Source organism: Drosophila melanogaster, chromosome 3R, assembly GCF_000001215.4.
Source record: "Drosophila melanogaster chromosome 3R".
Taxonomy (NCBI): Eukaryota; Metazoa; Arthropoda; class Insecta; order Diptera; family Drosophilidae; genus Drosophila; species Drosophila melanogaster.
This window is the reverse complement of record NT_033777.3, coordinates 24,961,453-24,979,306: the sequence shown is the minus strand read 5'-3', so window position 1 is coordinate 24,979,306 and position 17,854 is coordinate 24,961,453.

Below are 17,854 nucleotides of genomic sequence, written 5' to 3'. Positions count from 1 at the left end.
GCGTTTTTGTGTTTTTTTTTTTTTTTTTTTTTGCTTTGTGGGTGGCTTTCAGGGTCAAGTTTGGGGACCCACGTCCCGCTGAAAGTGATCCAAACTCTACAAAGTTCGAATTGAAAAAGGGCCGAAAGCGTAAAATCGGGCTAACGGTTAACATAGTGGGTATTATTTAGCCGTGATTGATGATCGTCGCGTGTTTCGAACGCAACACAATGGCCAGAAATGCTGATTATGAGCTTGTAAATTTTGTCCCCTTTCGATTTCGACGCAGTTCGCCTAACGGCCAGCTACTTTTTTGTTCAAACATTGAGCTTATTGTTGTACAATTTAACACATTTCGTGGCTTTTTATACTTACCACCTGACTGGGGGTATATATACTTGTATATACAATATAAATATCGTGCCCCCTGCGGCCATTCGACTATTTGCCTAACAATTAGAAGTTATTTAGCCAATTCATTGTCTTATTTTGGCTGCAGTCGCATGAATTTTAATGTTAAGCAAACATTTGTCAAAGCCAAACAATCGATGCCAAAATTCGTGTTTAACTCCAAATTGGCATTCATAATTGGCGGCAAAGTATTTGCACTATGTGCATAATGCCAACAAAAAAGCATTCTCAAGGACGCAGAACCACGAATCAATGGCTTAAAATAACCCACAATCATCAGCACATTTTTCAAGCGGATCGATCCTTTATCAAGACAGGCACAGTTAATTAAATTTACATTAATTTTGCAACGCTAACGATGCCCGGTATCATCAGCGTTCTCAACGAGTAAACATCATTTACACCGGGATTGGGATTCAGATTGGGATTGGAATTGGTACTGGGATTGGGATTGGGATTGGTACTCGGATTGTCTCGTTAAAGTCAACGGATGGGCTGTGGACTCGACAAATATGTGTGCAGACAGAAGTTGACAGTTGGCAAAAAGAGCGAAAAAGATGATTATGTTCGTGGCGTACGGCAAACGGCAAACAGAACCGAATTTCAATTGAAAATTCAATGGCAGTGCATAAATGCTCTGCAGGAGCGGTCCAAGGTTATATCGAATTCTGAGAAATATTTTTGAAAATATGTACACTCAGACCCTGATAAGTACAAAAAACAACATTGCAGCCATCAAATGTACGAAAATCCTCTTTTCCCAAATTTATTCAATAGTCAGTGGTTAATCCCGCCAACGATGACTGCAAATATTTTGAATGATTCGGAATTCCGTTCGCAAACATCATCTTTGACAGGCGTTACTTAAATGTTGACTATAGCTTTTTACTTATCATGCCAACTATGTAATTTCAATTAGTGACAATGACCCACGCGAAATACATTAATTATGTTCCAATTAGGTTCGACTAATCATTGAGGCTCATGAATTATGTTATTTCACAATGCATTTTTTTTTTAACTGAGTAATTAACGTCTATAGACTACTTAAGATATATGTCTTTAAATACGTGCTCTTTAACCTTGTCTTTTATCTTGTTTAACATTGAAATAACAAATCTATATGCTAAAGCTTAAAGAACTTCTAGCAAGTATTTAAATGTTTGCAAACTTACTTTGTGAATAAATTTTAAGAAGGTACTAAATCATGTTTAAAATGAGGTATGGGAATCGTCTGTCCATCCAGATTATAGCCACATTAAAGCCGAAATTCAGTCGGGCGAAGTGCGTATGGCTTTAGGAAATAGAAACGATAAATAAAAGAGGTCACTCTGTCTGTGGCAAATCGCCTGCCCAAACCACCATTGCCGTTCGGGAGTGAGATGTCGCACTCAATCCGCCGGATTCGGTGTCCACATGAGCACGTCTGGCCGGGTTCACCCGCAAACACCAAAGAGCAAAGCGGAGCAGACACCCAGCCATCCAGACACCCACCCAGTCCATTCGGCAGCAGACGTAGCAGCCCAGCAACAATAATCATCGCACTCGCAAACAAAATCGCAACAACACATCGACAATGGGCGGCAACAAATAAATTCAAACAATGTGCCGAACGAAATGTAAAGCATAAATATTTGCCAAAGGGCCCGGGACACTGCCAGCTGAGACCTGGTACCCCAATCCCCCAATCCCTGGCCCAATCTCGCCCAGCAAGCGGCGCGTCGGACGACAGTCACGTTTCCAGTGCACGCACATTGCGCATACGCCGTGTTGGCCGTACATATCTACGCATCGAGCACATCGCACATGCCGGCAAGTCTGGGAAAGGGCATCATTCATATTTTAGCCCAGCCAAAAACGGTTTCGATAGCAGCCAGTGAACATCATCATCACCGGGATTGCAGTCGAGTTGAATGGTGCGGTGGTTGAGGTGCTCAAAGTGGTGCAGGCGGTGCCAGTGGTTTTCATGTCATCGCAGGCGGGAATTGAATTTCGCGCCAAATGACTGGCGGCAGTTTTTCAACTGCTTCATTTTGGGCCATGCCATATCTGTCTGTCCGCATATCTATATAACCATCGCAGGTACATACATCTATATATGTATATATATATTTTTACTTATATATATATATATATATCTGTTCCCGAACTGCATATACATATATTAACGTGCGTGTGCGCCTCCCTCTTGTCTGAGCAACTTACATTTAATGCTTACATTTTTGGCTTTTTCACGCTCACAGTCTGACGCGCCTCAAAAGCCAAACCAAAGGCTGAAGTGCACTTAGAGAAAATATATTAGCATTTTACATTATTTTTAGAACACATTAATTATTGATTTATTTTCAATGTATTTTTACATTCATTCACATCGATTAATTTATTTTTAGAACGTGCCTGGCCAATTAACTCATTGGTTTTAAGCACTATTTTATTAACAACAGCATTAACATTGGGCTTATTCACCAAGCTCATGAATATTAATGTCTAGATGGGTCTTAAAGCATTTTTATAGCCCAGTCAACAGACTATTTCAGCTGTGCCAAGTAAAGTACTAATGAACACTTAAAAAGTACTAACATTAATTAGTTAATTGACAAAGCTCTTGGATTAATTCAGGAAGACATCATATAAATTACCTAGTCATTCCATTGGGACTAGTTGATTCAAAGAGCTCTAAGTCAGCGAAATACGTGCGTTGTGCTAAGGTCAAAACAATGATTTTCTCGCAGTGCAGACTATGCACACTTCACTTCACTTTACTTGGCTGGTTGGAATGGCTGCAGTGGTGACTGGGATGACTGCGATGGCAGGCAGGTCCCATTAACAATTTTGGGGCTGGCTAGGATCTGTCTGCTGCTTAAGTGCGTCTCGTTCTCGTGCGCTGCCTTTGACAGCTTTTGTTAGCTGGATTTTTGGCATTTTGGCGCGACTTTAAGTCCAGGCCCATCTTCATCTTCATCTCCATCTCCATCTCCATCTCCATTTCCCTCTGCAGCTTCATCGCTATTGCCGCCTGCCAGGCTGACTTATGATGCGATGCCCATGTTGAGCGGAGAACTTTAATTGAAATTTCGCCGGCAATGGAGCTGGCGACAAGTTGATTTTCCACTTGGCCAGCAGCTATTGGAGCAGCGAAACGAATTGGACATTAAACGCTACCGTTGGCCAAATTGCCAGCGGGCCAACAGATCCAACAGCCAGTGCGATTGGCGTTAACAAGCGCATTAGATTGCCAGCATCCCGGGATTCCACAGAGATCCCAGTGATCCGTGATCCGAGATCCCCGATCCCCAATCTACAATACCCAATCCCCAATCCCCAACCCCTAATCCCAGCTAGCCAGGCAGTCAGTCAGCCAGTCAGTCGGTGGCCAATTTGGCAAGGCTGTTTGGGGAATTGCTTGGACCAGGTCTTAACCAACTGCCAAGGCAATTTGCTTGCTGTTTGTCAAGAACGTGTCCCTGTTTGGACTGCCAGTCGGAGTGGGATACAGATACTTGTTCGGGGTGTGGAAGTCCAGGAAGCACACTCTCCCAAGGAAGACTCTCGAATCTGTTGACTGCTTCTGATTCCGATTTTGTTGTAACTGGAGCCGCATCCAAAACCAGACCAGCCAACGACAGCAACAAAGTAGCTGCCGCAGTGCAAATAAAAACTGCGCTTCAACACGCACATCTGGAAAAACCCAACTCCAACTCCACCTCCTCCTCCTCCATTCATTTGCTTTTCCTCCCAGAAGTCTGTTTGTAGTTTGCAAATTGTAACTAGATACAATTTGTAGCGTGGCTTTGTTTGCTGCCCGCTGACTTATTGCAGGAAGGAAAGCAGCGCAGAAAGATGGAAAGATGCAAGAAGAGCGATCTATACCAGCTCATTTCTGCAAATCGCCACTCAAATACTCTATATAGGTGATTTCCAATTAGTAATCCCTTTCTATTTTTAGAAAACAAGATCTTCTTCACTATGTAACCAGAAGGCATATTTAAGCTTAATGAAATGTTTCATTATCTCATTGACCTGATATACCTTTTGTTAGGGTATGAAAAAGAGCTGCCGGCAACTCAATGCAGACGGTCGCAATTGTTGGTTGCACCCAAAGTGCGTACTCGTATGTCTGGTTTTGTCCGTGGTTCTGGTTGCAGTTGCTCTTGCTCTTGCTCTTGGAAACCATGAGCCAGTGCAGCAGCAACTGCCCCGCGTGCACCGCCTGCACCACCGATCCCAGTGATTTGTTGCATTTCTAATGCGACTGGGCTCGTTGTGTGCCCGCTGCACTTGTCGGCCCATGATATGTTTGTGTTTGCATTTTGGCCTGGCCTAGCCTGGCGTGGCCCACACCCATGCCCCTGACAGCTACCCTCCGTCCTGGCCAATTTCCATTCTCGCCGAGGGAACTCACTTACGCTGGGATTTCAATTTCGAGCGGAAAGCAACCAGAAGTGTGCGAAGTTTCAATTGCCCCGCGGGTGGAGCAGCTGAACAAGAAGAAGTCAGATGAAGGGCGAGGACCAGGAACCAGCGATGTCTATCTGCCTCCTAGTGGTAAACTGGCCGCGGGTTATGAAAAATAACGTTAGAATATATTCGATATGCCTTCTTAAAGGCTACGCATAAAATCGTCTAATCGTAAAGGAACTCAGCTTACTAAAACTGTATTCATACTATGCTAACATATACAAATTTTTTTTTTTTGTAAAGAACTTGGCAAGTGCTGTACGTTTTTCGCTGTGTAGGAATGGAGAGAGTGTCAATTCAAATTTCACATCCACTTATAGTGTCATCAGCACAAAAAGATTTAAGCGCTGATTAATCCAATCCAATCGAACCCCTAATAGATGCAAATTAACGACAAATCATTTGCAGATTGCTCGTAGATAGCAAACTTATGGCATAGCTCCAGGGAACTATATGGCATTGGTTGGTATTGCATGGCATGTGATGCCCCTCAATTAGCCGCTGTCCAATTTACAATTCAATTAACTTTCCAGCAGAGCTGTCAACACAATTCCATCTGGCGAAAAGTAAAACGCTCGCTTCATTAGCAAATTCTCGGAAAATTGCACTGACCTGCTAAAAAGCTGTAGAAGCTTACCCGAAAATCTCGGAGGATGCACCCAACCCAGTGGACGGACCAGACCCACTTTGTAGCAATCAATTGTAAACGAGGGGGGAAACACCCCCTCCAAAAAAAATAGAAAAGAAAGAAAAGAACGAACGAAGGACACACCCCCAGTGAAAAGCGAGTTGGGTGAAAGCTTTTGCACTAGCTAGCATTAACTGTGGATTACTTAAATGCTTTTTAATTGAAATTTTTCCTAATTTCACTTTGGGGGATCAAGTGCAACCAGCAAGCACACTAAGGCTACGCAAACACACAGACACCCAGGGACACCCATCCAGACGACCAGGGGCAGGAATCTCAATCTCCGACAGCAGCACGCTCTGGCGCCTTGCTACCCCAATTTGGAATGGGTATCTGTGCTGGTGGATGTGGGCATGAGTGTGGATGTGGGTGTGGGTGGGGGCCACCGACTCTAGACCAGAGAAAAGGGAAGTTTTTGCTTGTCTAGCCATGGCAACATGGAGAACTTTGCTCCGCTCCAGCAAAAAGTGAAAGCCATAAAAACTATATAGTATACAGTAGCGCCAGCCAGCGGAGGCAGCAGCACGTCATCAATTTCAATGCCGCGCGAGAGTCGCAAACTGGCGGACTTTTTTTTTTTTGCCTCCTGCCGTTCTCGATTTCCTCTGTGCTTTTCCTACGTTTTTCCTCGCTTTTCCACGACATTGTTGGCACTCGGCTTTGGCTGGATATCTGTGCCTCTGTCTGGCCATGCACTTAGGAAAAACCACCGAAAATCCAGACTGCTGCAAGCGGAGAAACCACTTTCAGTAGCTGGAGCCACAGAGCTTTATTTCTAGAAAAAAGTAAAGAAGTATAAATATTGGAATTACTAAATAGGGTGTATTGATATTTAAGTTAATTAAATTAAATAAATGAGCAAATTTTAAAAATCTTAAATGGTCGCTATCCTATCGATGAATCTTAAGTTTATAAACTATTGAATATGATTTAACAAATTTGTATTTATATAAAATATTCAAGATATTTCTTGAATAAAGAAAGGCAGGGCGAATATTTTGGTGAGTGTTGACGAGACGAGACGACCGAATTTGAGCTGCAAATCCTTGGTAAAAGCATTTAGCACTGCACTGCATTAAGGCGGAAAGCACTTTCTTGCCAACTTTATCCATCGTTTGCATGTGTATGTGTCTGTGTGTGTTTGTGTTGTCTCACGAATGTGTGTTTGTGTTGGTGTTTGCAGGGCGACTTTGGATTTCAATTTATCGCCTGATATTTGCCTATGGCACTCACCCCACAAATATGCATACGAGTAACAGTAATTTGCAGCTCCGCTGGCAGTTCATCAGAAGCTGCAGCTGAATTAAGAAAGGGACAAAGATTCAGATTGAGATTGAGATACTTTTTAGCACACACTTGCCAAGTGGCCGGCTCTGCGGCTGGCTGACTAACCGAGTGGCGTCATTAGCTTATCGCCAATGGTCCGCTCCCATCTACGGATGAAGTGCGGCCCGAAAATCCACAATCTCAAGTGGAGGGCACTGCGAAAGTGCAACGACACTTGCAGGGTAACCAAGTCAAACAGCAAACGGTTCCTTTTGTTTGCTCATTCGGCCGTTCAACGTTCGCCGTCTTCAATTTTTCGCATCAGTTGTAATCCAAGCCGCTTCCACGAAATTTGCCGGCTTGCCGACTTGAAATTAACATGTTGCCGCTTCTTTCGCCGCTGCAGCGATTTAGGATTTGAGAACGGTTCTTCTCTGCTTCATTTCAGCACACGTCGCCGCACTCCACTTGTGCCCGATCCCGTTCCCGTTTACCACTACCGTACCCATCCCATTCCCGATCCCGATCCCTTGCCCAATTCCGCTTAATTAGCGTGGCCAAAGTGGCGGCCACAGCTGCTCCGTCTCTTCGACTTTCTTCCTCCTCCTCCTCTTCCTCCTCCTCCTCCTCTCCTGGCTGCTGTGGAACGGACTTCGCGGCTCCGGTGGCTGCGCACGCGCAATTAGCCAAAGCAAACGCCAGCCCAGGTACTTGACCGCTGGTTAGAGCTCTATGCCTCCACCTCCCCACCTCGATATTCCCACTTATGTGGACATTCTGGAAGTCTAAATTTACCGGGAAGATGCATCTATATTCAGAGATAAGAAGTTTCCCCGCATCCTTTAGACAAATCTAAGACCATTTTCTTCATTGCTATTATTATTGCTATTCATTTTTCAACGAATCCAGCTCCCAATAAAAGCTGTGCAAATAGTTTAGTTTTGGATTGCAAACGCATTGAATGCAAATGGAAATTCCTTGAGGCATTTGATCGCATTACCACAAATCCGCCCAGAGACGTGGAACCAGTTGAAAGCCCAATAAAACCGCCTCGGATTGCAGGGGTCGATCGGCAGGAGGCTGGAGGAGCTATATATAGAAGATGCCAACTAAAAATAGCCGCGTCTTAAATGATTTTTGCTCATTAGAGCGTGCGTGTTGCAAGTTGCCGAGTGGACGCGTTGCCGCGTTGCAATGGTGCAGAATTGTTGGTCGGGACACCAAACAAAAAGTGACAAGAACTAAACTAAAACCAAACCAAAGTCAAGCCTGTTGCATTCGGGCAGTCGGGTCCACATTTTCTACATGACGCTGCGAATGCCAGGAACATAATAAAATCATGTAATGGACTGCGCATGAAAAACAATGCAAAAAGCGTTGACAACATGGCCATAACTGCCCCCTCCAATTTATTGAGGGTTGTGTGTGTGTATCTGTGTTGTTACTATTTTGCAGAATAATGTAATAAAAATAGCATGCCAGGCATTGGCCAGCTAGCCATTCAGTTACACTCGAAAAATGAGACTAAATTGAATAATAACTTTCGTACATTCCCAGCCATCAATTTTAAGTGTATAAAATTTCAAAAGTTCAAGAATAGGAGTGTAGTCTTCTTGGAAATTTGAAAGACTTCGAATGAAAACGTATAGGCGCGTCACAAATAAAATTGGGGAAATTAATCTGGGCAAACTGTTTTTTAACAGTAAGATACATTCCAAAAATCGCTGTAATTATTTTCTGCTAGTGTGGCCAAGCGGCCAGCCATGATGACGATCATGCCGATCGATAGCCGGCAGACGAAGATGGCACAACAAAAGACTTTGGACACAAACTCACGCAGGCAACTGGGAACTGGCAACTAGAAGCAGCAGCAGCAGCAGCAGAAACTGCAACTGCAACTGCCTGGAATGCCAAGTATCGTGTGTTGAATGCATGCCAAGCATAGTCTGCCCCATCCGATGCCATCCTGCCCTTGGCCCCTCCTGTTTTGGCCAACTCCTGAGAGTTGGCCGCCTTTGGGCCCTTCTGGCCTTCTGGCAGCATTGAAAACGAAAACTGTTGTGCGACATGAGCACGACAAAGCCATGGCCTCGACTTTGGCCAGAGTGCCTCTCTGGATCGGGATTGGGTTTGGGTTTGAGTTCGAGTTTGGGTTCGGCTTCGGGTTCAGGATGTGGGATAGGGGCAGCCTAATGGCTAGAGTATTGTGCTGCCTCCGATACGGATACCTAGATACACGCGCCAGATACAGATACATCCATGGCAAGCTGTTGGCCCTGCTGGTTTATGAGTTGCCCACTGCCTAAGTGACACAAAACGGCGGCTAAATGATGTGCAGATAGTTGCCGAGTTCTATAAATAAACAGATGTCGAGTCACTCCCGACCAGACGGCTAATTAAAATGAAAGTTCTACCTGAGATTTATTTCGTGTTTGCCAGAATGGACAAGAAGTGACCATAGAGAATATTATAATTTAAGCGTGAGGGCCAAGATTTAGATAAGGGAACCCCACGAAATTTGTTTTTCCTACATGCGACTACCAAGATATGAGATTATAAATGCGAAAATTAGCCAGACCTTAGCAACAAAGATGTATGTTAGCTGTAAGGTAATATATAGAAGTTATTATTTAGAATTTCTTTAAATAGATAAACCTGAGGAATTCAAATGAAAAGCATAAAATCCAGTTTTTGCATGAAATTTATAATTTTAGAATGACGACAGCAAAAGTCTTCTGTTTATAAGCATAATTTAATTGCTGAAGAAAAAAGCCCAAACAATTTAAAAGCAAGCACGAGTTAAAGAAAAATTACTATGAGATGTCGCAACTTAAATGCTAGATTTGAATTACAAATTTAAAAAGTTACCATTATATCAAGTTACGAGTTCCAAAATGAACAATGATTTGCATGATAAAATGTATTAACAAAAGTATAAACAAAGTATTGCACATATTATTTACCCAAGAATCCGAGCCATGCTAATGATGACCCATCAGATAAACCCGAATATAAATTGTATCTCGGTTTCACTGGATCAGTGATCCCATGAAATATCCGCATCGCACTGATCACCGTGGCAGAAAAAGTAACCCTAGCATGAAAAACCCGTGAGTAAGCCAAGAACCAGCGAGCCATTAGTCATCATCAGGTCGATCGGGGGCCGTAATCGGAATCCGAAAAGGTTCTTTCCAACTTTCTGGCTTCTTTAGCTTGAGCTTTTATTTTCTTTCTTTCAATTTTTTTGCAACGCACCCTGCGAGAGTGGAGTGTCCGACATTTATCTTGATTATTGCTGCAGACGCCGCATTTTGCGGGCCAATGTTCTGAATGCGACATAATTTATGCTGCCGATGCTCAGATGCTCAGATGCTTTTGCCGGCGATGCGGGGAGAAAGTGTGATTCACCTCATTGATACGAGCACGAGCCGCATTTTCTTGGGTCAGAAGAGTTCATCGCCGGAATCTGGGCATCGCTGAGATACAGATACAGATACTTTTGCGAATTCGAGCATGCATGTTGGGTATAGCAAATGCCAATTTAGAAAGTAAAAACAAATGATTAACCGAAAATGGCGCTGGTCGGCATTACTTTCATTCACTTCTTTTTCGCAGCTTTATAACTGTAATAAAGCGGCTACTACCTGACCGAAGACGGAAAGCCAACAAGCGACACGGGCATGGGGTTCAAGGTTTTTGACCACATCTGGCATAAAAGAATCGGCCATTCTTCGCGCCCGGTTCTTCCTCCAATCTTCATTGTCTTTTCGCCCTGCTGGACATTCTTTTTTTTTTTTGTTATTTGTGTCTCTTAGTTAAAAAGGGGTTCATTGCACCCCCAGTTGTGGAGCTCCAGGTACGAACTCTTCTTCTCACGCAATGGGCGCAGCTCTCGGACCCACAATTTCTTACACAAAACCTCAGCACCGGCTCATCATTAAAACAAGAGGTTCGATTCTGATAAATGATTAATGGACCAGAGATCTCTGCAGAGAGTCTTCTCGTCTAGGGTTACGGCATAAACAAATGAGACGCTGATGGCCCGGTTGACTTTCTCCGATTTACGATTTACTTTCTGTTTCGCACTCTTGTAAGCTTAATTTTAGAATCTGAACTTGGCCCGAGAGTTATACGAGTATGTTTGCCGCTATTTTTGGCACTGCATTTTGCGACTTCAACTTCACTTTCGCTGCATTAAAAAACTTTACGAACGAACCGGTGCCATCAAACAAAGCCGAAACTAATCTGTATCTGTATCTGTATCTGCTTCAGTTTCAGTTTTAGTTTTAGTGCTATGCATATGCAAATGACTTTCACTTCACTTTCATTCATTAGCAGGGGGGGCACCTTCATTCTTATTCTAATTGGTGAAAGGTGATGGTGGATGCTTGATGGGTTGATGGTTGATTTCTGATGGATGGACGCCACACCTCCTACCCGTTTTTTTTTTGTACTCTTTCGGTAGGTGGATTCTTTGGCAAGTGCGCAATTATTATTCAAATTTGGAAACGTGGTTAAAACTTGTTTTGGCCCCGCACAATTAATTTGAAATAATAAACCAAATGCCGCATAATGTTTATTACGGCTCGTTTGCCATGCAATTTGCATAACATCCAAATTAAAATGGCCAGAGACTGCGCCAATCCTAGCCAGAAACTCCTTCTTCTCGAAGAGCATGCAATTAAATGCTGACGTTCTACGACGAAGTCTATGAATACTGGCTCGCCCCCCGAGCAATGCTTTCAATCAATGCCAAAATTTGCCATTTGATTTCACTTGATTGATGTGCAAACATGGTGCCTTTGCCTCATCGCCCAGAAGAAGGAAGCGAATGCCTATGCTCCCTGCTGCTAATTAGCTGGCTGCAGCGAAAGCCATCCTCTGAATTGGCAGCTGCGTGCTAAAATTGACACCTTTATGCAGCGCTGGCCACGCAGCTCATCAAAGTCCGCCACTCCGGGCGGGATGACTTGGCAGATTCTGCACTTGCCACATGGTGTGGATGGCAGGGAAAACGTGGCCGGCAAATGCAGCAAGTTGTGGCCAACAATCGCCGTCGTTTGTGGTCGGTTCTAATCGATTTCTCCAACAAACACAGGGCGGGAACAAACAAGCGACTCAAATAGCAACTTCAACTGCAACTGCAACACCAACAGCAAACGGCAATAGCAACAAGTGTGGCTGCGGGAAATTCTAAAATTTATATGCGCTTTTTCACAGCTTTCCAGTGGGTGCAGCACCAAAGATGCGTTTTTTGTTCGTCTTTTATTAATCATTTGTTCTAGGAATTTACTGCATTTTTATTGAGGCTAAACCAAAGGCTGCGACTCTGGCTCTGTGACTCCGACTTCGACTCGAACTTGGCCCGAAAGCGGTCCCGGGATCTGGCTCTTCACTCTTTGGGCCATGTGCTAAACTCATCGGCAAACAGGTTGCCCCCGGCCCGCCCTGTGTTCCTGCGGTTTTTGTTTGCCAAATTCAAACAACAACAAGGTGGCACAGGTTAGGACGAGGGCAAGCCGAATATGGAACACCTTAACAAGTTGTGGCAATTTACAAAATTATGTTTACTAATATGAAAGATATGCATCGTGATTCATGGTTGATGTCTAGAAAATATACTTAAAACGATTTTTACTTGGAAATACAAATACACTGCATATATTTATATTTTATAGGGTCATAAAACATAATTAAGTGAAACTGCTACATAACTTGGAAAATACAGACCCATTAAACTTAATTAAGTGATACTGCCTCATCAAATGTGTAACACGCAATAAAAAAATAAACTATTTTATATCTCCTTTATATTAGTGTATAAAATGAAAGAAATACATTAATTTAAAAAGACACTTATTTAATAGTAGAGCTAACCATTTTCGTGCATATCTCCATATGGAAACTCTCAGGAACGCCATAGTTTCCATTGCCATCTGTAAGAGTATCGGCTTGTCCATCTTTACTGCTTCTCGCCCAGCGGTGCAGCTGTTTGCAGTGCAATTTGGGTCATTTGAATCATATGCATAAAGTTCCCGATGCGTCGTCAGCCCACAATTCCCACAATTGCCTTTGCCATACGAATTCGAACACACACTCAATGATTCGATTTGTTTCGATTGGGGGCCCTGGTGGCGTGGAAATCGAGAGAAAGGTTCTATTGACCATAGGCCAGGCTCATCAGCATAAACAGGAAATAGAGACCATATATCAAAATGGCCGCCTCAACAAATTCGCAGCTTGTTGCTGTCAGCGGACAGCGACTATCAGCTTGCGGCGCTCGGCTGGATTCTCCGATTCTCCGCTTCCCAGCAGCTCAGCTTCTCCAGCTTCACTAGCTTCTTGGTTATCAGATACGCCAGGCCGGGCAAAGAGATGTTTCTAATTTATGTGCAACAACAGCGTTACATCTTATCAACAACTAAATGACACAGCCGCTTAAATTACAAGCACGCAAAAACCAAGCGGCGAGCTCCCAACTCACGGACCCCATCCCGAATCCAAATCCCAAACCCAATCTGGTCAAGGAAGTGGACTTGGTGACATTGACACTGAGGCCTTCAATTGTGGCGCTCGCATATCGAATGGCAAATGCGAGTGCGAGTGCGGAATGGCAGCTGAGCCGGTAAGACAAGTTTCGCGAATTGCATCAGAGCTTGGCCAGAACAGTTTGGATCGCTGGACACGGAGGCCAGCCCAAGATCCAATATGATGTAATAAGCGCTCAGCCAGTTGCCTGCAGCGAGAGGCGATCAAAAGCGCATTAAGAATGTGGCAAAAGTAAACAGATGCATGGTCAGTGCCACGGACTTTGGCTAAGAACTTCAGTCTTACACTGTACAAAAAATAGCTGAAAATACATGATTTTTAAAAGTGCGTTTTCTATAACTGAGCTAAATAAAAGCCCACAGTCCCAAGAAATACTTTTTTATGCAGCTAACAACCCAAGGAATCCATTTTAAAACTTTTTTGGTGGTTTGAAAAAAAAAAATTTTTTTTGTCAAATTTTTCATTTTTGGTAAGGGGTAACATCACATTTTTTTTCAAAATCTGGTAAAAAAAATTTTTTGTCAAATTTGAATGCAGATCGATTGTAAATACAATTGCGAGCATAACATGTTATGCCATTTTCAATTTTCGTCATTTTTCCTTTGTTTTCCCCAAAAAACGTTACTTTGAAATAGTATTTTTTGCATAAAAAAGGAAAAATAGGACCCACCGGCTTTTAAAATATTGTTTTTTTCTTCTAATAACCTAAGCAATCCATTTTAAAACTTTTTGGTTGGTTTAAAAAAAAATTTTTTTTAAGTCAAATTTTCTCATTTTTGGTAAGGGGTAACATCACATTTTTTCGCAAATTTCGGTCAAAAATTTTTCTTCCATATTTAAATACAGCTCGACTGGGTATGCAATTACGAGCGTAACAAGGTATGACACTCCATATTTTGGACAATATTTCTCTAGTTATGATGAAAATATGATTTTTTTGGACTAAGACATTGAGTTTCGGCGTTCTTAGGCTTAAGGAAAAGATTTTATTTATATATTTGCATTTTTGAGTTATGTAAAGTAAAGTATTAATCTTCTACGTGTAAAATTCCTGCGCCGGCAACATAATTTGCCATTTTAATAAATGCAGCAGCATCTAAAAATAGCCAGGCGAATGTGGTGAGGACTGAGGACTGGTTAGCATGTTACCATGACTCCATTTGCCTGTTGCCATCCGCCAGTTCCGCATCTGAATCAGCGCTGCCGCAGGAATCCGGAGAAGGAGATGGTGAAATATTTGCCAGATGCGGCGGAAGTATTAGGAGCAACCTGTTGCCCGCCATTCGGACCCATGAGCAATTACTTCAGTTCGAGAATGGGAATGCTGTCTGCACTTTAGATAACAAATAACTGGATTCGATTCGCGACTCGAGTGCTGGGACTCATGTTTATAAATAGCAGATGCGCGGCGGCTGAATCAGACGACCGGCGATTATCGAATGGCTTCGGCTTCCATTCATGATGCCTGGGATGGGATCAAAGGTACTAGATAACCTACTACATCCGCCAAGTCAAACTGAGTGGGTAATTAATGATGGAACTTAGAATGGAGAACCACAGAGCGAAAATAGCAAAAGCGTGATTCAATTAGGCGGCCAATTGCTGATGAACTGTTAATTGAGTTTGCTGATTATTCGCCATTCGCAAGTCACCCGATTGTTTGCATTTAAATTGTCTCATTTGCCCAGATTTCAGTTTTCAGTTTCCAGACCCAATATCTGGAACTGGATTGCGCCCCGAGGGGCAAGTCGAGCCACAGCAATTGACACAGAAAGCTGGGCAAAAGCCGCCTAAGCGCCACTTGAATGACCAGCTTTTGGGCAAAACACAATGTGCTGTTAGCCGTTCCAAACAAACACTTGTCGACGCCATCGACCTGAAGAGTTTGCTGACCAGACGACCGGCAGGCCGACCGGCTCATCCAATCCTCGCGTGCACTCCGCAAATGGGTCAGGCCCCCGAATCGAAAATGTGTGCCGTATCTCGAACGGTTCAATTGCCCCATGCCCAAAGAGATAACTAATGAAAATCTTTGATTATCTGGCCGGGGCACGTTGCGTGTTTGCCTGTTGGCCACCAGCAGGTTGCACAACTCCACATTAATCTGCTCAAGTTTTTTGGGCGCTGACTTTTCGGCCACATAGTTCATTAGACGTGCGTGAAAAGCCAAATCATCGATTGCAAATTTGAATCGCAAATTTTGAGCGTTAATCAATCAACATTATATTGTTTTCCTATCCAGTTCAAATCCCCAGCATCCGAATGTACCCATCGTAATCAGGCGACAAATTACAGTACAAGGTGACTTGGCAATTGAGTAATATTTGCAAAGTTGAAGAAGAAGTAGTATTGCAAAATTTAAGTAAAAGAAGATACTTATCTATACATTTACGTATGTTCATTTTTTGTTTATAAGCTGCTCTTGAACTAACATAAACATATAAACATATTCGTGATCCAAATTCATCTCTCAAAACTCGACTAACCGTTATTACGATTTAACTGCGAAAACGTTTGGCTAATTGGAGTGCACTAAATCATAAATTCTAACGCCATTTGTTTGAATTCTTTGGACTTGGCCGGACAATTGCCGCGAGATATGGCCATGTGGAAACGTTCTGTGCCATTCGATAGCTACGCCATTTGATCATTCTCTATGGGAGTTCAACACAAAAGAAATTCGACCTTCAGCGGAGCGATGGGCGAAAGCTAAGGCCGCTTTCCATGGAGCCATGGAAGCGACCATCGGTCCATAAGCCCATAAGCCTTTTAGATTTGCAATTGTCCGCGAGCGTTTGAGCCCAATTCTCCAGAGATTCTGACAAAACATCAGCGAGGCGGTCTAGATGTGAAAGGCTTTTGAATTTGGCTAAAATATGTATGTATGTTTGGACGCTTCATTCGGGTGTTGAAGAAGCTTTCACGCCGCCCAAAAAACAAAGACCCCAAATCGCTTCAGCTTCGGCCAGCTATCTAATTTATCTCAATCGCATTTTATTTAAATTGAAAAACTCAATTCGGTTAGGCAAGCGAATCACTTGGGGAAGCATAAACGGCCGGCACCAAAACGATTCGAATTGAAATGTATGCAAATATACTCCGTTTTGATAAATTTCACGCGATTAGCATCTGAATTGGCGCGAGGCAGGCGACAACACTTGCTGTACGGCTGACTGGATGTATTCGGGTATCTCCCGCAGCCGCAGCACTTAGACAAAAAAAAATGTAATTATTTTTAGATCATTTAGTGCCTTAATAATAGCACTTAACTGTCCGACTTGACACTTAATAACAAATGATAAGCATTTAATACAAATGTTTGCCTTAATATGCACTGCCAGACACTCGAAATTTCTCTCAGTGCTCACGACGGGTCATTTAATTTGTGACCCTTATCAATGTGGGCAATGTTGTGAATATGTTTTCGGCTTGTTTAGGTGGCCAATTTTATGCATTCATTAATTAAGGCGGCGTGGTCAGTTCGTTAACCCAAACAAAAAATTGGCAGCAGCAGGAGCAGAAGTCCGAGCGGCGTCATCATCCATATAATTTGATGACATTTTTAAGGCATTGCTTTAACGTTTAACGTTTGTTGTTTGCTGTAAATTCGGTTTTATTGGCACTAAAAGTATGATCAGGGCATTAAGGGTGCCGTTTGATGGTTATTGGTTATTCTGGGGTGTTAAGTACTCGGTCGAGTTGTAAAATCCTCGTTTTAAAACAAAAGACTTAGAACACGAACTTGATTTGGGTTTTATTGCAATTGTTATGAGTCACTTGGCATATGAAGGTGCTGATGCTTTATCAAACGTGTTAAATATAAATCGATAATATTTAAACACTTTGGAATAAAATTAACGACTAAATAATATCCCATTAATATAGATTTGTTAAATCCGCGCAGTTAATCCTAAAGCTAAATTTTATTTGCACCACTTGCCGCCAAGAAGTTCCCAAACTTTTTTGCAGGTCGTTAGCCCGCCCGTCCGCTTGCGATTATCAGTAAATTGTACCCATTGGTGTACCCATAGGTCAGCGGATGTGGATGTTGATGTGGATCTGGCGGGGCTTCTGCACAACTCGGATAAGAATCGACAAACGGTGCTTGGCCATCGCTCAAGTCAACGACTTGCCATTCGGTTCTTTCTTTTTGGGGCGTGTCAGCGATCTAGAAGTGTCGTTTGGGCCAGTCTCCCGGCCAGCGGCGTTTTGTAATGCAAATTAATTATGTAATCAGACTATAAATAGACGCTGGGTGGGAAATAAACGTAGCGGACTGCTGTTCCGCTGACTCATGAACTTGGATACGACCTGCTCTGTGATCTATGCAAATCCCCCGGACAGGTCGTTGCGGCAAAGATAATTTGAGACGCGAAGTAAACATAATAGCAATTAAGGAACTTTGAAAACAAATATCTTCATAAGCATCTGATAAATGGAGTCTGAAAACCAGATACTGCGAGTTCTTAGTTTTGCGTTCGGCTTACGGACAGCTTACAAGGA